The following is a 16,113-nucleotide window of genomic DNA, read 5'->3' as shown; positions in this document are numbered from 1 at the left end:
AGTAGTTTATATAATTTAAGAGTAGATCATAGCACTTACTACAAGAACACAAGTCAGGCTGCTTGTTCAACAGTTAGCAGTTAGCTTTGACTAACTTTTCATTGGGTGGGTTTGCAACTTTAAATTCCAATTATCAGGAGGATCAAAGCAGGTTATGCAATTTCCTAGAATGTTTTTCTTAAAAGGAAAAAACTGAAAACCAATTCTGTCACTCAGCATTAGCAGGCTCGAAACCTTAGCCCTCAGCAATGCAAATAAAAAGCACTTAGGCTGCTGAGAGAAGATTATTACCCTAGAGAGGAGACAGGCAACTGAGAGGCAGTGCTGCCTGTCCTCTCTTTGCAGTGATTGCAAGTGGAGGAAATCTGGCATTAGGTATTGCCTAGAAGAAAAACCGGCTACTGTGGCCGAGGGCTGAATGCATATATTCAAAGTAAAAAAACCATCTGTGACTACCTCTGCCTGAACAACTGCCAGGAGGTGCCAGTTTATGCTGCTGCCTCCTTAGTGTGACCCTTCAAAATGTTTGCAGCTGTTTTGAAAGATGGTACTTCAATCAGGATGCCATGAGATAAACCTCGAACATGGATTTTGCCAAATTCTTAGAGCTACTGTAAACGAGGAATCTCTTCTTTACAACAGGTCACAAGCCCCTTTGTTGTCAAAAGATACAAAATAAGAAAATACTGATATGTGAAGTGGATTTCACCAGCTCGGTAGTCACCAGCCTCATTTTTCATTTGCTTCTGTGGGCACAGATAGCCTGAGATCACACAACTGAGGACCTGAGGGATTGAACTGGTATTTTTGCTCAACTTTGAGAAAAGATGAAGGAATTGATATAGCTTTGTTTGCAAACTTCATGCATCCCAGTTTCATCTGTGTGAGGCCACTGCATGAACCTAAGTTAATTTTACTCAACACTGAACTTTCTACTTGTGCTCTATTTCTCTGCTTCATCATTTTACACAGCAAATACTTAGACACTAGTGTGTACAAATCTCAAAGGAATGAGTGCAGCAACACATCTGATCATAACTAGAAATTATAAGCAGAGGAGCACTAGGCAGGTACTAGAAATGCTGAGATCTCCACTCAAGGGTAAACAAAACCTCTCCTGATTTATAAATGAAATAACATTTTGACAGATAATTGACAGATAATTTCCATAAAATACACGTGATTTTTTTTTTTTTTTTTGGGAAAAGGTGTGTTTGGTTTTGATTTTTTTTTTTTATCCTGGTAATTGCTTTTACTGGAACTTATAAAATGCTATGAATGTGCAAACAGAATCACATAGTCATCATTCAGTTTGCTTGTCTAAATGTTTGCCATGTCCTAAGTTTGGCTCCAACTATCACTTTGGAGGGGGTAGGTCTCCCTTGTGTCCTGTGTCACCACTACCAGTCCTGTGCAGATGCCTGGGAAATCCAAGTTGCTTAAGAGGCACGATATATGTCAGGCCAGGCAACTGAATTTCTCTCCATCTTGCATCATCTTTGGAGACAGAGGACTTGAAGCTTAATAATATTTTCACATATGATCTAATTTTTTCAAAGAATCAGACTCCTCACAGAAGAAACAATAGAACAGTATCAAAATCATTTGGTGATAGTGCATTATCATCTATCACTTCCATTGAAGTAAGACCAGTCAACACCTCAATCAGCATTAATTTTAGAAGTCCTCTTAATGCTCTGACTTAGTGGTGGTGATTATAAGATGACATCAATATAATTTGTTTTTAAAGGCATATTTTTCTGCATTCATAGTAGCAATGTAAATCTGGGACACATGAATTAGTGTTGTACCCTAAATACTCAAATACCAGAAGCAAAAGGAAGTGATTATGGGAAATGAAATATGTCTGGTTGAATTACTTTCAAGGTCTGAAGAGGCAGATTCCTTTTCTACAGATGTACAACTGCCAATATTGAATTCAAGCAAAGCTAATTGTTTTAGACAATGTTTTAACAATGCTATTACTTATTCTACAGGAAAGTCTTCTGAGTTAGTGCCTGAATTTTGCTTCCCACTCAGTTCATTTTCAGGATTTTTCTCTTCTACAAAGAAAGTTTTCAGGATGAAAAATACCTTGATGCAACACTGAAATTGTGGTTGCAAGGAAATTTCGAACACTGCCTACGTGAACTGCAAGACCTCTACAACCACTCCAGGAAACAGTGTCCCAATGGAAGATGTAAAGGAAACTGTTTTACCTGTAAAGAATACCCATGGATATTACTATGTGGTAAGTGAAAATCTAACAAATGAATACAAGGCAATATATAAACCCAAGGAGATAAAACAGTAGTTATGTAAAGGCCTACATACACTTTTTCCCCCTTTTGATTTTACTCAGAATGCTGTATTTTTTTCATATGTCAGAGAGAAAAGTTACTTTAATTTTCTTGAGAACAAGGACTTTCTCCCTCGATGAGTTTAAAACAAAAGCTAAACATTTAAGGCACACTTTCACAACTTGACTAACAGGACAAGGTTTTGTGTGTGTCTGTTGAGTGTGGATTGTTCACATAGCTCTTAATGTCACTTGCCAGCACAGCCCTTGGTTTTATTATACAAGCCCTAAAATAAAATAACATTGTTTTTCTCCCCACCCTCTCTCCCTCTTTTGCTTTCTAAATGTATTTTGGTGGAGGAGAAGAAAGTTTATTTTTCTTGGCTTTTCTGGGGTTTGTTTTTCTGAAGAGGCACCAGTGTGGCAAGGGGGAGCAGTGGCGGGGACTCTGGCTCCTTGGGCACCAACAGCATCTCCTTCCCTCTGTGTAGGCGAAGCTGCTGCCTCTCCTTTTCCTTCCCCTGCCCTCTTTTTGGGCAGCTGTCCCACTGGTTGTCCCCCTCCCTCCTTTCCCAGCAGAAAGGGGATGCAACCTTTGCAAACCAGGCAGCCACCCCGGCAGGGGCTGGTGGCGAGGATCAGCTGCCAGCCTGCGGTTTCATGAAGCTGTTTCAGTCCCTCTTACCGCACTTTTTAATTTTTTCAATCACAGAAGCTGAAGTGAATGTTTTCTGATAATTATGTCAGATCTTCAACCTCAATCTACTTTGGCCAATGTCTGTCTGCTTCCCTCCTCGTGTTATCAAGAATCTGATACCTGCCCTGCAACAATGACTTTGACCCTTCAATTTATTATTGCATTTAGTGAATTAAAATGCGCCAAACAGGAATCTCAAAACAAAACAAATAAAGCCATTTCTTGATACTGCAGAAAACTGACCTTCATGTGCCACCCTGTCCTCCTTCAAGGCCTGCTAAACTGACAAGAAAGATTCCCATTAGTAAATCACTATTGGATCATTAAACCTTTTTAAGGCAGTGTGTGCCTTACCAAGAGAATGAGGATTACGACACAGCAGTGGCTGCTGCCCACCGACAATCATGGGAACCGACCTCAGTAATAAATCCATTAATTATCTGGCTCATTTTGACCGGTTCTCACGCCAGAGCCGCTCCTTTGATGTGACCGTCAAAACCCAAGGATGCCCAATAGCAGTAGCCACCAACAAAACAAAAGAGAAGTAATAATTCAATATAAATATGTAAGACCTGCTTGCCCATATGTCCAGCTTTTGCAGTGGAGTGTTTCTGTGCCTGGGGTTCAAACTGGAGGAAAAAAAGGGGGAAATAAAGCTCTTTTTCTCCTGTATATAACCTTTAAAGTGAAGAAGAACAAGGCATGTTAGAGATATTTTTTTAGCTATTGTTGACATGCGTGACTTTTTCAGTCCCTGTTGCTTTTCAAAATCAGTGTTACAGTTCATCACCAATATGACTCAGCACTTGTCCTGCAAAGGAATTAAGGATGTACTTCTGAGGGAAACAGAGGAACTATTCCTCTTCAGTGTGATTATTTGTATAAACAAAATTCTTTACATTTTCAAGCCCCCTACAGGACCAAAACTTTAGAGGATGCATTTTTGTCTGATTTTTAAATGTTCTGGGTGTCAAGCTACTTTTTGAGTGTTTAAATACATGAGAAATACAACGTATTTGTTAATCACTTCTTGGCTACTCACCTGTAAAGTGGGAATAGTGTTAATTAATACTTGTCCTTGATCTTGTCTAATTAGACCACAGACCCCAGGGGAAAGACTAGTTCCTAAGTCATCATCAACTTGGGAGCACTTTTAACTCAAGCTTATATACTTTACCATAAGCCTTCGGTTAATAGAAGATAGTAGCTCTCCTGGAGCCCAGATGCTACTGAGGGAGGAAAATTTCTGATGGCATAATGGATGACATGGAAGGAAAGCCCCTTTGAATGTAACTCCTCTCTGCCAGAAGAGAAGTAGACATCATTAAATTACATTTATTCATTTGGACTTTTTTTTTTTTGAGGATCAGCAAACTGTAATAAACAGTAGGTACAAGAGATTTTAAGATATCTGGTTTATCTTTAAGATACCTGGATTTTGCCTTAATCCACAGCAGAACCACCAGCCACTCCTTTCTCACCAAAGACACACTTAGTGGGATCAGGATGGTAAACCCAAGAGAGACCACTTCAGGACTGGGTCTGGCATGTGCACAGAGGCTCCCTGTGAGCCTTGTAGCAGCCAGGAGAGTCATGGTGACAGAAGCTGAGGAGCTCATATTTGTCTTCTCACGTGCTTCACACTCCACTTCAGCCTGGTTACTTAAGGGAAGATGAGTGCAGTGTGGTAGGAGGGATGAAAGCCCTGGCAGGCTACAGCAAGGAGCTCCATTTTGACTGAACCAGGGCCACAGTCCCAACAAATCTGAAACTGAGAGTTACTGCCTGGCTTGGGGTAGAGAAAGAGCAAACTGCAAAACGTCATCCTGATAGAACTAGGCAGGTGCTTCTTATCTAAGCAGACAGGGAGATCATTCCTGTTTTTTCATTTATTTTGCTGGATCTCTTGTGCAGAGCTGCAGTTTCCAGTTATGGAATACAAAGTTGTAATTTCTGTAAAAAATCCCTTGCAAAGGGTGCAGGGGCAGTTTGGATGGACAGCCACAAAGGCACCCTCCATCAGCCCAGCTGCCTTGTCTTTGTCTGGGTTGTTGCTATTCCCAGCTACATGCAGCAGACAGCACCACCAGCCAGAGCCTGTGTTGTAATACCAATTTATAGTCTGTTATTATTTTCCTGCTTCAGGGGGAAAACTGGAATCTCCCAGCTCTGTTTTCCTGCTAGCAAGACAAAAATTAGGCACAACATAATAATGTTGTTCATATAGTTTACTAAAGTGTGATTATTCAAAAGAGCACATGGGAAACAAAGCATGGAAAGGCAGAAGGTAATGATTGACTGTAGCCACAAGGCAGTATAAAAAGGATCTAGAAAGCAGATTTGCAGCATGCAAGAGAAAAACTCAGACTTTTAAAAGGATCAGAGCTTTCATAATTTCATGATCAGAGTACTTCTTAATAAGACATGGCAACTGCTCCTGCAAAAGGACTTGCTGGAAAATGGTCCTTGGACAGTATTATCTAGATCTGGGAGTGGTAATTAAATCTGTATTGGCCTTTCAATAACATTACCTTAAATAAACTGCCTTGGCTTGCATAAAATAGTTTCTCTTTAAACACAATTCAGAGTACATTTTCCAACTGTGGTTCCCAGGGAACAGTCCTGGCAGGATGTGCAGTGAGGTTGTCATATTTTTTTTTTTTTTTATCTTATTGTCCAGAAGGTGTTTCATAGTGAATCTGTAGCTTGGGAAGAAATTTACAGTTATATTTTATGACATCAATATTATATAGAAAGAATATTGGAATAGATAATAGGACGGGGGAAAAAAAAAGCCTGGAAAAAGGATTGTGTGCCTGAAAGCATCTTCTAGGTTTGTTTTTCCTTCCACCCCACCAGTTTAATAAACACTTTGCCTTGTTTGTGTCCTTTAACTGCCATGGTGACAGCATTGATGTTATAGCACAGACTGCTCCCATGGCTCACCAGCCTTGTGGATCCGTGCAGAAGTGAAGGGAATGAAACCAGACCTTATCTTGTGTCCTTGAGCAGCTGATGCCCCAGTAACCTGACCTGGGATGCAGAAATTGTGGTTCCCTTCTTCACCTTGGCACAAACTTTGTGCATGTCCTTCAGTTCAAAACCTGCAGGTGTAAAGCAGAGGTGTTGCTGACCCCAACAGAGTGGCTGTGGAGGTGAACCTGTTCAGGGGCACATGGTTCTTTGTCACTCTGCTAATGACATGTGTCCTCATAGTATTATTGCCACAGGCAGGATGAGGTGATAGAGTCCGAGTCACACTCCTGATTATACTTTGTGACTTTTTTTTTTTAATGCTATATTAAGATTGTTTAAAGACATCTTGTAAAGTTTCCATATGTAGCATTCAACTCAGAAACTATCAAGTGATTAGCCTTAATAAAAGCTTCATTTGTACATGAAATTTGCTTTATCAGCAAATACAAGTCCTTCATTGCTCTATAGATCATTGGAATGAAACGGGCTCAACGTTAACTTAGGGAACTGAGTCTGACACCTCCAGAGGAGGGGCTGCTCTGGGAACCGCGGGCGGGTGGCGGCAGACACAGGACGGGGATGCCACCTCGTGGCGTGTTCTCACAATATTTACATCACTAGGCAAAGGCTCGTTGCCTTGGGGAGGACACCACGGAGTTGCACTCTTTTATATCCACAATAAAACAGACAAAAAGGTGAAAAGTGGCCAAGAGAATGTCCTGAGAACAAAATAAATCTAACGATTGCATGACTCTATGCCCTTCAAACAGAAGTGAAATATGACGGCAAGTAGAAAATACGCCTGTAAAAAAGAGTGGGAACTTTAATTTTCTAAAGAATTGCTAGGTATAAAACTCATGCAAAATTTAATGTTCACTTACAGCCAAGATACTTCATGTAAGATTGGAAAAAAACTTACAAAGTGGAACTAATGTAGGGCCGTAACTTAAAGGAGGTAGCAAGAAAGAAAAGTTGACTCAGCTGCTGGTTTAACTTGATCTATAGTTAAGGTATTGTCTTCCTTATAATTCTTATTTCTTCTGCATTTCATTTTCATACACCTTTGCTGTGACATGGAAAGCACTTGGTCGCCCTTTTGACGAAGAACAGAAAAGAAAGTGAAAATATTTGTGAGCCAGTATCTCTCAAAATCTACCACAGTGAGAAGCAAATTAAGCTACACTTCGAAAATGTGTTATTAATAATCTTATATTTGTTTGAAATACCTCTGCTCTTGCCAGATCACTTCTATCATGTGCTTTTGATTGCACTGCCAGTCCTGGGTAAAACAGCCCACCTTTTCTGGGGCTTCAGCATGCCAGCATCATGAGTTACCTGTTATGAAAATCAAAAATATCAACAAAAGCTCTAGGAAGGATGGTTCTTCTACCACATAAAAACAAGTACCCAGTTCCTTCCCTCCATCACTGAGATCCAGGAGCAAGGAACCAGAAGCTGCTGTAACAGTAACACATGCTCAAGGTGAACATTGATCTGGGCTCTTTACATCCCAGACCAGGACACCTTTACTCACAGTGGAACCTGACGTGTAAGGACACCAAGCCAAGAGGATTGGTGACTACTCCTTGCTGGGTGAATATTTGCTGTCTATGCAAGGGCAAGTTTCAAGTCTGGCATTGGACTGAAAAGGCATTTGGAAGGCCATTTGACAGCTTCTTCAGAGATTATGCAGCAATCCTAACAAAATATCGGAATCTACTCTTTCTTTGTGTGCAAGAGCTATTCTAGCATTTTTTACATGTTTCTAAAATTTTACATATGATTATTTTTCTCAGGTGACTACAGCCGGACTTACACTGCTAAGAGTGTGCAAATGTCCTACTACAAAATGAGTAAAAGCAAAAAGAAATGCTTATTTTGTTCCTATTCTGTAAAACCATATATATGCCTTTTCTGGGAAGGCAGTCAACACCTGAAATTCATTTTAGCTGCTTCAAAAATTGCCCATCATTTTCTGACATAGAAAGCAGCAACTTCTTCCATCAGCTTGGTAAGGCATTTCACTGAGATCAAAGAGGCAGAGAAGAATCTCAGAGCCCTACACAGTTCTAATTAACAGGTAAAGTGTTGATTATAGGGGAAAGTGCAGGAAGAAATCATATAATTGTGACTTTCAGGATCTTAGGACATCCACTGAGCCATTCCCCTTGCCCACTCTGAGAGACTTGATAACTTGTCCAGCCCACTATTAAGAACCGCCGGCTATAGGAATGCAGTAATTCCTTGGGTGGCAACCTGTGGACCTGGTATTTAAGTATAATTTGGTGGCACATTTTCTTTATAGGGTGACAACAGCCCTTTTGTCTGTTTGCTTTCTGCCTTAGAGCAAAGGTGATCCCTTCCCTTTGAATGTCCTTGAAGCTTCTTTTTCATAAAAAATATAGTGGTGGCCCTTCCCAAAAGACACTCCTATCTGCAGTGGAGGGCAGCCTAGGCTCTGGCACACCCTGGGAAGGGCAGCCAAACCCGTTACTTCCAGTGGTGCTTTTGCATCAAGCACCACCAAGAAGGGCGTGGCTCTATCCCCTTGGCACCTCACTTCAGGTAGTTGTAGACATTGATGACGTCCTGTCTCAGCTGTCTCAATCAAGGCTGAACAAACCCAGTTTCCTCATCCTTTCCTTATGAGAGAGATGCTCCAGCCTCTACTGCGTCCCTGCTGCCGCGGTTCAAAGATTCATGATAGCACTAAGTGACCATTCATCTGGGGCGGGGAAGGTGTGGGAGCACCCTAAGCTGTTAGAGAAGCCAAAAAAAAAAAAAAAAAAAAAAGAAGTTATGTTATTTCTAACTGCATGTAGCCCTCTAGGCAGGCCTCTGCAGATTTCTAGAATCCCTGTAGGTGGGCATGGGATGTCTAAAGGCAGTGCTGTGACTGAAAGATTTCCAGGCACCTGCTAACGCTACACCTTCCCCTGCCCACCAGCACAGGGCGCTGACACCTTTTGCACTTTTTGCCTTTGTGCCCGATTTCTGCAAGCTGTCAGGTGCGCCCTTACAGTCCCCTCGTGTCGGGCTCGCACAGCAGCCGGCCGTTGGTCCCAGAATTGTCAGAGCAAAAGGAGGGGGCCGGAGAGAATCCTAAACCAAAACAGAGATGAAGGCAGTAGAGAAAAAGTAAGTTTTCCCTGACCGGGAATCGAACCCGGGCCGCGGCGGTGAGAGCGCCGAATCCTAACCACTAGACCACCAGGGATTCTTAATGCAGCGTATCCCTGTCTTTGTAAAGAAGCAATCACAAAGCATTCTCCATTCCCTACTTCGACCGCGTTGTGCTGCTGCTTTCTCCTTGCGCTCCCACTTTCCAGGCAATACCAAGTCCTGGAAGCAGCTACGTCCGGAGAAGGACGTTGTATTCCATCCCACGCAAGAGAATAGCGGCGGCAGGCTGGGGTGGAGAGGGGGCCGCCCAGGCGAGGCTGGTGGAGGGCCCTCGCCTTGGGCGGCAGGCGGGATGGTGCTGGGGGAGCGGGCAGGACGGAGCCTCGGGCGGAAAGGAGCGGGCAGCCCGGCGGTGCCGCGCGGCCACGGCCGGGGCGGGGGGCTCGCAGGAGGGCGCCGGCGGCCGCTCAGCGTCTCCCTCTCGTGTTCCACCAGCGCTCTTACCGCCGCCCCCGACAGGCGAGGGCTTCGCGCGGTTGTTTTCCCTCATTTCGCGTTGACAAGCCGGTCGTGACACCATCGTCTCTGTACGGGGTGTCGCTGTCACAGCTGCAGGCGGCACCCCGCCAGCCGAGCGCTCCGCACCGCACATCTCGGCGGCGGCAGCCGGGAGGGGAAGGATGCGGCGCTTCCCTCGGCGCCGGCCCGGTCGCTGCACGGGCAGGCTGTGGGAACACCTCAGCTTGTCCGGGTTCCGGTGCTAGGCCTGCAGGGAAAAGCGGCTCCAAAGGCCTTTCTCAGGTGGGAGCCAGTGGCTCCACAGTGGGGGTCGAGGTCGGTGTTTGCTGGCCTTGCTCTGCCAATAGATATTAATTTGTGACCTTGGTTTTGTTTTTTTAAGGTTTGTGTGAGCGGAATGAAAGCGGACAGTGCTGTGGATGACCTCTGTGTAAAAGCTCTTTCGTCTGGCATGTTGTTTTCATGAGCACAGAAGATCTGGGAGCTCTACTAGCAAAAATAATATTCCCTATTTAGGCAGTGTCCAACGATACACGAGGGTTGGCTCAGCCAGAGCAAATTTCGCTAGTTCTCAAGCCCTTTGCCTCTAAAATGCAAAAACCTCTCTGTGTTAAGATAAATAAGCTTCAGACTGTGTGCTTGTGGACTGTGCAAATATGCATTAGCTGATCTTCAAAAGCTTTAGAGTCTGAAAACAAACTTAGGGGATAATTTTCTTCTGGGAGGAGCATCCCTATTAAGCCAATGGTTCATTTCATCACAAAACATTTACTGTAGCAGTCTAGAACAAAATGTGAAGCTTTCTTTGGTCTAAATTCAGCACTTTTACTGTGCAGTGAGAGAAATAACAAAATATGAGGTAAAAATCAGGCCCTCTTAGATATGATCCAATGTCTTATATATGCAGGAACAGCTTTTCACATGTGTAGGATTGACAGCATCCCCTTTGGCAAGACGAAGGCATTTCAGGACTTGAGGAGCCGAAGCTGAGTAGGGCTGGAAACTGAAGGCCTGAGGCCACTTCAAAGAGGTGGGTCTGCTTAGGTGAGACAGGTCAGCTGGTCGCAGCAGGTAATCTGTGCCCATTGCTGAAGTGAAAGAGAAAGTGGGACCTAGTTTCCTACTGAGTGGCACCTGCAAGGAACACCAGCCAGATATTGAGGTGGTTATACTGCAGAAACTCATCTAACCTTAGGAGTTTGTATACTCCAGTAGGTCTACAGTGTTGTGTTTAAAAGCATAGGCTTCTCTACTCTGGGTGCGTCTCAGGTGGGTTTTGGAGGGGTACTTACTTCTGTGGCTGTGATGTTAGCAACACTGCAGACAGCTAGGTTAGAACAATTCTAGGCCCACAGCAGCTGCATTGGCAGGATTGAAGATACATGTTACAGAATGGTCTTTACCGCCCTCTGTTATGTGACACCACAGAGGAAGGCAGGGGTGAGCCTCCCCTTGGTTCTTAAGCTACCTCAGTGATGGAGACAAAATACTCCTCCTGACAATTTCAGAAAAGTAGCTGAGCCTATGAAAAATGTGACCTTATGCTGATGGCAGGGTGGCCAAATGTGTTTTTTCCATGCCCTAGGTAGCTGTTAGATGTAGAAGGAAAGCAATCCTGCTCTGTTACGCTTGACAGTTAGCAAATCACTTTCCAAGCGAGTAATATATCTTACTAAATTTCTCTTGAGCAGTGGAAGGGTTGTTAATTACAGCCACAGGAGCAGTGAAAACTAAGGTATGTAGAAGAGAAATTGACTGAAATAGCAAATCTTTTCCTTGATGTTAACCTCAGAGGTGAGGGCTGACTACTAGAGCATCAGGAAAATAGCATTGAGAGTCATATGCTGCCTAGTTAATTTTAGAAATGGCTTTTTTTGCTGTGCAAGTCATGTGCACTGACAAAAGATTGTGCCTCTCCTCTGGCTTCCTGTATCCAATAGAGAAGTGCATCAGTGAAACTGTCAGCGATTCAGCCTCCTGCCAGCACAGAAGCCGCCAGTGCCTGTGCCTCCATCCCTGAGATGGTAGCTGGAGAAGAATGATCTTCCCAAAGACACCAGGAAAGGAATGTCAGAGGCCGATGTTTCTTTTCTCTTAACGCTGGTGTGCCTGTGAAACCGAGTGAGCAGCATTCAGTGTTAGAGGTACTGGAGCATGGCTGTCACAGTTTGGTAGGTAAGGCTGAATTTTGGAAAAATCAGAGGGATTCCTTTAAATGCAAGCTGTACAGCAGCATGCAATTAACTTGTCTGTTCCATATGAATACATTACATATTATTATTACTTTAATTTGACACTCTGATTGATTTGTGACAGTAGGCTTACGATGTAAAAATGAGTAAGAATAACATCAAAGTAATATGCTAAGTTATGGAAAGTATATAATTTGAGTATGTATGTACTATATAATGGTAACTACAAATTTTCTTTAGTACCTGGGGTACATGCTTCAGCTCTAGTGAAAACCCTTGATCTGCACAGAAACTGCATTTATCAGTCCTCTCTTTTCTCAAGTTTGTGTTTCATGTGGAAAGTCTTGGTATCAGATTTTCTTCTGTAAGTTTGCCTGACTTGTAATTGTACATCATGCCAGTTTCAAGGAAGTGGAAAGGAGAAGGAAGGAAGAGATGAGGCACAGTCTTTTGCTATTTTATGTTTAATTTCCATGTATGGTCAAATTGGTGACCTAACTGTTGGATTATAACAATTTTCTGGGTAAAAATGCTACTGTACTTTTTACTTATTATATCTGTTTTAACCGCAGTAGTGTTTTGATGGAAATAAAGTGAGGAAAACCTGAAGAGGCGTTGTCCAGACGTCGCAGCTTCTGTGGTACTCCCACCTCCAAGAGCGGATTCCAGGCGTGCGGTGACTGGCACGCCTGCAGTGTGGCGCTCGTCGCGCCAGGGGACGCGACGCGGGGATGGGCAGAGCCACGGCTCGGGGCCGGCAGGGCGCGGCAGTCCCACTCCTGGGGGATATTTTAATGATCCTGAAGAACGAGACGGGGAGCAGCCAGCAATATTATACAGTACTTACTTTACAGAAGTACTTTCGCATGGTCTTGTATTCTTTTTCTTCAGCTTCCGTTTTTCCCCTGGCGCTACATTTGATATAGTAAAGCCTGGGCTAGCTTCTTTTCCCTTTTAGCCCATTTTAAAATGCACGTGATTCTGAGTTTTGGTATAAAGCGTGGCGGTCAGGTGCTTCATGCAGTGTCCACTGAGCTACCTTAGTTGAAACAAATAGGACTTTTTTGTCATCTCCTCTTGTATTGCAGCAAATTCAATTTCTTTTTATAGTCTTTCTTCAGTTGAACATTTTGGAAGACACTTCTGGTTTGCTCTTCAAGATAGAGAAATAGGTGCACAGAATCAGCTGTTAGGGGAGAACATCTTATAAAAGTTTCAAGCTATGGTCTCTTTCTCATTTTTTCGTAAAACTTGTGGAAAATTTCAATACCTCAGTCACACTGAGTTATATCTAGACAATCAATTCAAAGTTAAAGGGTGAGTTGGGGACACTCTGAAAATTCATCATTACATAAACCAAAGAAGCCAGGCTAAGAATAGCCCTCAGTGCAGAAGGATCAAGCAGAGCCTCAATTATGTATGCATAAAAGTCTGTCTGTATGGAACCTATTTTGTGACTACTTCATGGTGAATTATGGTAGGAGTAATAGGCAAAAACAGAAGGGCTGATAATGGAAAAAAAATGATTGGTGTCACCTTTATTTTTATATCTTTTCAAAACTGGACTTACAACAGTCAAGGTTGTCAGTGTAATTTTTTATGGCAGGTTGTCTTTCTTAAATAAATGAGCTGTGAGCTAACAATTACAGATGTAAAAAAAGAAACAAAAACTACATGAACTACATGAGCAATACAGTATTTTTTCTGCTATTAGTGTGAGCTGATCTGAGTGCAGGCCACATACAGTATGTTTACAGTACCTCTAGCAATTTTTTCTCTTGAATGTATGTAACTCTGTTAATGTACACTGAAGCAGAAGATCAAAACCCATACAAATGTAGTATTTCAGTATTCCAAGTCTGTTCTGTCTTTCATGTGTGGTTATACATGTGTGTTTGTAAATATTTTTCCAGGATAAAAAAAATCACAATTTGGAAGTGATGAAAATAGCAAATTTACATTTTTGTCTCCATCAAAATAATGCAAACAGTGATAAAACAAATTTGCCCAATACTGAAAACAATGAGCAACATGAATTTAAGATTTTCTCTGGTAAAGATATTCTAAGCATTGATACCACTAAGACAATGAATTAAATGATGTTAGAGCATTTGTATTCAAATGAATTGGCAAGGAACATATTGCCATGGGAAAGAGCAAACTATTCAGACTGTCTGCTATCCTCTGTACTGCAGTGAGACTAAAACTAAATTTTATTTCAAAGGTGATGTGTGTGTGTCTAATCTACCTATTATCTGCCTATCTCATGTTCATCATTGCAACAGAGAGGCAGGCATTTCTGAGTATTCCACACTCAGTAAAACAAATGTGTGTGTGACGTGCCACTCACACAATGACTTCTTCCAATGACATGAAGCCTGTGGGTTGAGCCACAGGCAACAACCCACAGTGGCATAACCACAGCTTGTACTATGCTTCTGTCCCAGTCCTAGCCTGCTTATCCTGCTGCTCTGACAGGAATTTGAGTGATTTCTCCCCCATGCCAGCAGTCTAGAATGTGTACTTGATATGCTCAGGGCAAAATATAGAAATGCATGGTTTCTTTGCTATATGGAGTTCATGCATTGTCTTCATAGAGCTTTCTACCCTGTACCAATAAAGGTGACTATGCTTGGAATGATGATGGACAGCAAACTGGTACAGTAGGACAGGGATAGATTTTCTGGAGCTAAAACAAGCTGTTAGTCACTGTCATTGTTCTGCAAGTGCAGCTAAGAGATAAATAGGGCTTCCACCACTTTGATGGATAGGGCTTCATAGCTCCTGCAATTTGGCAAAGGAGGTTGGGTAAACAGAACTACTGTTCTTCCTCTTTTTTTCCCAGTTTTGTTATCTAAGTACTGCTAGAAGAGTAACTGAGAGCAGGGCCCATTTCTTCCATGTGGTGGTAGAGAACCCTTGCAGCAATTAAGTCTTTGAGATTCTAACCAAAGTAACTTTGGGTTTGTCCATCTTTTGCTGGGTAATAATAAGATGTACTAACTTCAGTGTGTTACAAGAACGTATCCTTTAAGGAGCAGACTATGTTTTAAAGAAAATCTGTCCCTCGTAAAAGAAACTGGTTTGGTTAAAAAAAAAAAATCAAATGGAAACTTCAATTTTAGCTGAAAGTGCAGCAGCAAATTTAGTGGAGGAGTTGAGACAGTTGCTGTTCCAGTAGTGACACTGAGTGGTAGCAAGCATGTGCTACAAATAGGATAATGGCAATGGTGGGAGATGGCTGTGTCTGTATGGGAGATGCATTTGGTCCTGAAAATGACACGTTTTTGAAATGAGTCTTCTAAGCAGCTGTTAAATTAAAAAAACAAGCCTCTGACAAATCTCTTACTTAAAACTCATTGGATTCATATCATTATAACTAGTAAAAATATTATTCTTGAGACCCCTGTGCACCATTTGTTGACACACTCTTTTAGCATCTCTCTGTATGTGTGTACACTTTGTGTGTGCTTTTCATTTATGCAGGTATCTGCATATCTTCAGGCTTGAGATTTTGTCTTGCAGAATTTGGAATTTAATAGTCTTACAAATGCCTTTGTTACAATGCTCGAAATCAGTCTTTCAGAGCTGATTACTAACCTAAGGAATAAAAAAAGAAGCTAGGTCTTGTTTAGGCTAGCCACAAACATCTGGAAGGGTTACCTGCAGTTATCTCGGGTAAGGGAGTGGAGTTTCTGGTAAATATAGCGGGTGTTGTTTTCTGGGGATTGGGTGAGGAAGCCTACTGGCGGACAGTGTAGAAACAGCGGATGAGGTTTCTAGGCGTTTCAGTTTCCCACGGATCTGAAGGCTTTGGTTAACCTCAATTTCCAAAACTGGCTGTTTTGTTTTTAGCGCCGCCCTTGAGAAAACTGCCATCCAGAGGAAGACTCCGGCGCTTGGGCTTTATGACTCGTAGGACTTCTGGCTCCGCACACCAACCCCTTTGCCCAGGACAGGGCTGTAAGCCTTAGGAGCGCGGCCACCGCCCCCAGCCCCGGAGCCACCGCGATCCGGCGGGGCCAGGGCGGGGCCGAGGGGAGGCGGGACCGCCGGGCGGGGCGGAGCTGCGGGGCGCGGCGGGGCCGGCGCCGCTGTGGCCGAGCGGAGAGCGGCGGAGGCGGCGGCGCTCCCGCAGAGCGCTCGGGGCGCGGCGCCGGGCCGGGCCCGCCATGCCGCCCGCCCGCAGGTCTGTCTGTGCGCGCCGGGCCGCGGGGCGGGCGGGGCTGCTCGGGCGCGGCCTTGTGCCCCGGCCGGGGGACGCGGAGCCCGGCGGGGCGGGGACGGGGCCGGGGCCGGCGCTGTGG

General features: G+C 43.5%; 1 protein-coding gene and 1 non-coding gene across 8 annotated transcripts in view; one reads left to right on the top strand and one right to left on the bottom strand.

The window, feature by feature from the left end:
- Positions 1 to 9,117: 9,117 nt before the first annotated feature.
- On the bottom strand, positions 9,118 to 9,189 carry TRNAE-CUC (transfer RNA glutamic acid (anticodon CUC)). Its single transcript has one exon. It is a non-coding gene; the product is annotated as a tRNA-Glu (tRNA).
- Positions 9,190 to 15,844: 6,655 nt separating this feature from the next.
- NCOA7 (nuclear receptor coactivator 7) overlaps positions 15,845 to 16,113 on the top strand; it is a 78,398-nt gene continuing 78,129 nt past the window's right edge. For 3 of the 7 annotated variants that reach the window (XM_030235672.2, XM_030235673.2, XM_030235671.2), the window contains exon 1: positions 15,845 to 15,995. The gene's annotated coding sequence lies outside the window, so the exon portion shown is untranslated. Of the gene's footprint in view, positions 16,000 to 16,113 lie in introns of all 7 variants that reach the window. The other 4 variants (XM_050973040.1, XM_050973045.1, XM_050973042.1 and 1 more) reach the window with 3 other exon arrangements.

The sequence above is a fragment of the Serinus canaria genome, chromosome 3, assembly GCF_022539315.1.
Source record: "Serinus canaria isolate serCan28SL12 chromosome 3, serCan2020, whole genome shotgun sequence".
NCBI classification, from domain to species: domain Eukaryota; kingdom Metazoa; phylum Chordata; class Aves; order Passeriformes; family Fringillidae; genus Serinus; species Serinus canaria.
Note: the sequence above shows the minus strand (reverse complement) of the source record. Positions and strands in the feature narration are given on the sequence as shown.